This window comes from Nicotiana tomentosiformis, chromosome 4 (genome assembly GCF_000390325.3).
Source record: "Nicotiana tomentosiformis chromosome 4, ASM39032v3, whole genome shotgun sequence".
Classification (NCBI taxonomy): Eukaryota; Viridiplantae; Streptophyta; class Magnoliopsida; order Solanales; family Solanaceae; genus Nicotiana; species Nicotiana tomentosiformis.
In genome coordinates, this window is record NC_090815.1 from 83,372,839 (window position 1) to 83,377,824 (window position 4,986).

Sequence of the window (4,986 nt, forward strand, 5' to 3'; positions counted from 1 at the left end):
AATATTCTCATTATTTACTCACGGCACCTCGTGCCCACATTTCATTTTATAATCCGCCTGGCAATAGCCACATGCTCTCAATTTCAACATAAATCAGATTATTATCAATTTTCCAACAACAAGATAAATTGCACAAGGAATAAAAATAAACACAAGAAAATCACAACATCGCATGAAAATCACCAACACCACAACTTCACATCATCACATATCGTCCCTGACAATAGCCGCTCTTATCGTTCCTATTGCCACCCTTATCGCTCCTATAGCCACCCTTATCGCTTCGCCCAGACAATATCAATAGCCGCCCTTATCGCTCATATTGCCACCCTTATCGTTCCTATAGCCACCCTTATCGCTCTGCCCAGACATTATTCCAACAAACACAACAGTAAAATGCCACCATTATACCCACATAAATCAACGGTGAAATGCCACCCTTATCTCCCCAAAATAACAACTCACACAACACAACAATTTACACGAAAATTATCACAACAATATAATAAAATCAATTCATATCACAATTTGCCCAATGGCCACAACCAAATTCCAAAGATATAACAAATCAATTAATTTCACAACAAATAGCCGAGGGCTCCACACAATGTATATAACACCCCAAAATCAATCGACAAAAATAGAAATTACTCAACATAAAGCAAAGTCTTCATTAATCCAAATTTAGATAATTATATCAAGAAATATTAAACCAACAATACTCAAGAAATTTCATAAATATTTCAAGTAACAATCACATCAAATTATCATATAAAAACAAATTCAACAACAAGGATTTAGGCATGGAAAACAGATGATTTATTAATTGTCCACAATTTCCCAATTTACTACACAATAATGCCTAAGACTTTAATCCAATAAAAATTTGCACATATAAGCCCGAGTACGTACTCGTCACCTCGCGTACACGGCTTTTCACATTTCATAAATGGCACATAAGACTCTATGCCTAAGGGGTAATTCCCCCACTCGAGGTTAAGCGAGACATTTAACTTTTTGAAGTTATGCCGATATTTCAAAATTGCCTTCTTATTTGAATTGACCTTCGGACCGCTCAAATCTATCCAAATTAATTGCATAACTTCATTAAAATTCATCGAAAATAATTCCGGATAATAATACGTCGACTTGAAATTTTATTCCAAAAAGTCAACAAAAGTCGACGCGGGGCCCGCCCTTCGGAACCCGATATAAGTTTTATGAAATACGAACGCGCATTTCGATACGAGTTCAACCATATCAATTTTATCGAATTCCAATAACAACTCGACCTCAAAATCTTAAATTTTTATTTTTGGAAGATTTTGTAAAAATCTTGATTTTTTTCATTTAAATCCGAATTAAATAATGAATATAATCATGGATTCATGAAATATAAACACTTTAGGATATAGAACACTTACCCCAACCAATCTTGTGAAGCATCCCTCCAGAATCGCCCAAATCCGAGCTCCAAAAATTCCAAAACGAAATACCCAAAAATGACCATTTTTGGTCCTTATGATTCTGCCCAGTTTCGCACCTACGGTTACTGTTCATGCACCTGCGAAAAAACAGCAGCTGCCCAGAAATTCCAGCAGCTTTTCTTCAAGTCCGAATTGATCCGTTAACCTTCTGAAATCCACCTGAAGCCCTCAGAACCTCAACCAAATATACCAACATGTCCCAAAATACAATACGAACTTAGTCGAGGCTTCAAACCACGTCAAACAATACCAAAATTATGAATCGTGCATCGAATCGAATTATAAGTTTTTAAATCTTCCAACTTATATATTTTGCTCTGAAACGTAACAAATCAATCCAGAATGACTTCAAATTTTGCACACCAGTCATAATTAACTTAATGGACCTATTCCAATTTTCGGAATCGAAATCCGACCTCGTTATCAAAAATTCACCCTTGGTCGGACTTTTCCAAAATCTTATATTTTCCAACTTTCGCCAAAATGTGTCGAATTGTCCTACGGACTTCCAAATCCAAATATGAACATACTGCTAAGTCTGAAATCATCATACGAAGCTATTTCCATCCTCGAAATTCTATTCCGGGGTCGTTTGCTCAAAAGTCAACTCTCCGGTCAACTCTTTCCAATTAAGCTTCTAAATAAGAATTGCTCTTTTAATTAAATTCCGAATCTTCAGTAAATCAAACTCGACCAGACATAATACATATTACGAAGCTTCTCGAGACCTTAAGCCACTGAACGGGGCATTAATTCTTAAAACGACAAGTCGGGTCGTTACATTTTCAACATCTTAAACAAACGTTCATCCGCGAATGTTCTAAGAATTATTCTGAGGTTACCAAATGGATGATGTTACTTTTACACATATACTGACGGTAGATTCCATGCTACCGCATTTGAGATAAGCCTGACAACATCATCTCATTTGAGTTTATTTCTTTTATCCATATTCGTAAACTTTAAGATCGATTTATTACACTCCAAACATTTCAAAAGGTATGATTTTCACAACAACGCACGGTATTAGTCTCAACTGGTTATAGCAACTCGTGCCTACGCACACATCAATATTTTTTTTGATAGTGTTGAACTACTTCAAAACTTTCTCTAGGGTGTTACATTCTTCTCTGCTTAGGATCATTCGCCCCCAAACACATAACATACTTATCTCTTCCTTTGCAAATCCAAATCATCCAAATTTTACCAACTCCCAAAATTTTCAGAAATTTCGGTAGATTCTCCCCTGTAATTGGGCTTATCCACCTGCCAGAGTAATACCAAAATAACTCCTAACAATACATCCACAACCCAACAAAATACCACAATGTATATATTAATAACACTAATCTCAGCAGTACAAGAACTGCGTTATCACAATGATATCAGGACATGAAGCACATCATACGTATGCTCAATCGACAAAAATAGAAATTACTCAACATAAAACAAAGTCTTCATTAATCCAAATTTAAATAACTATATCAAGAAATATTAAACCAACAATACTCAAGAAATTTCATAAATATTTCAAGTAACAATCACATCAAATTATCATATAAAAATAAATTCAACAACAAGGATTTAGGCATGGAAAACAGATGATTTAATAATTATCCACAATTTCCCAATTTACTACACAATAATGCCTAAGACTTTAATCCAATAAAAATTTGCACATATAAGCCCGAGTACGTACTCGTCACCTCGCGTACACGGCTTTTCACATTTCATAAATGGCACATAAGACTCGATGCCTAAGGGGTAATTCCCCCACTCGAGGTTAAGCAAGACATTTACCTTTTTGAAGTTACGCCGATATTCCAAAATTGCCTTCTTGCTTGAATTGACCTTCGGACCACTCAAATATATCCAAATTAATTGCATAACTTCATTAAAATTCATCAAAAATAATTTCGGATAATAATACGTCGACTTAAAATTTTATTCCAAAAAGTCAACAAAAGTCAACGCGGGGCCCGCCCTTCGGAACCCGATATAAGTTTTATGAAATCTGAACGCGCATTTCGATACGAGTTCAACCATATCAATTTTATCGAATTCCAATAACAACTCGACCTTAAAATCTTAAATTTTTATTTTTGGAAGATTTTGTAAAAATCTTGATTTTTTCCATTTAAATCCGAATTAAATAATGAATATAATCATGGATTCATGAAATATAAACACTTTAGGATATAGAACACTTACCCCAACCAATCTTGTGAAGCATCCCTCCAGAATCGCCCAAATCCGAGCTCCAAAAATTCCAAAACGAAATGCCCAAAAATGACCATTTTTGGTCCTTATGATTCTGCCCAGTTTCGCACCTACGGTTACTGTTCATGCACCTGCGAAAAAACAGCAGCTGCCCAGAAATTCCAGCAGCTTTTCTTCAAGTCCGAATTGATCTGTTAACCTTCTGAAATCCACCTGAGGCCCTCAGAACCTCAACCAAATATACCAACATGTCCCAAAATACAATACGAACTTAGTCGAGACTTCAAACCACGTCAAACAATACCAAAATTATGAATCGTGCATCGAATCGAATTATAAGTTTTTAAATCTTCCAACTTATATATTTTGCTCTGAAACGTAACAAATTAATCCAGAATGACTTCAAATTTTGCACACCAGTCATAATTAACTTAATGGACCTATTCCCATTTTCGGAATCGAAATCCGACCTCGTTATCAAAAATTCACCCTTGGTCGGACTTTTCCAAAATCTTATATTTTCCAACTTTCGCCAAAATGTGTCGAATTGTCCTACGGACTTCCAAATCCAAATCTGAACATACTGCTAAGTCTGAAATCATCATACGAAGCTATTTCCATCCTCGAAATTCTATTCCGGGGTCGTTTGCTCAAAAGTCAACTCTTTCCAATTAAGCTTCTAAATAAGAATTGTTCTTTTAATTAAATTCCGAATCTTCAGTAAATCAAACTCGACCAGACATAATACATATTACGAAGCTTCTCGAGACCTTAAGCCACTGAACGGGGCATTAATTCTTAAAACGACAAGTCGGGTCGTTACATTCTCAACATCTTAAACAAACGTTCATCCGCGAATATTCTAAGAATTATTCTGAGGTTACCAAATAGATGATGTTACTTTTACACATATACTGACGGTAGATTCCATGCTACCGCATTTGAGATAAGCCTGACAATATCATCTCATTTGAGTTTATTTCTTTTATCCATATTTGTAAACTTTAAGATCGATTTATTACACTCCAAACATTTCAAAAGGTATGATTTTCACAACAACGCACGGTATTAGTCTCAACTGGTTATAGCAACTCGTGCCTACGCACACATCAATATTTTTTTTGATAGTGTTGAAGTACTTCAAAACTTTCTCTAGGGTGTTACATTCTTCTCCGCTTAGGATCATTCGCCCCCAAACACATAACATACTTATCTCTTCCTTTGCAAATCCAAATCATCCAAATTTTACCAACTCCCAAAATTTTCAGAAATTTCGGTA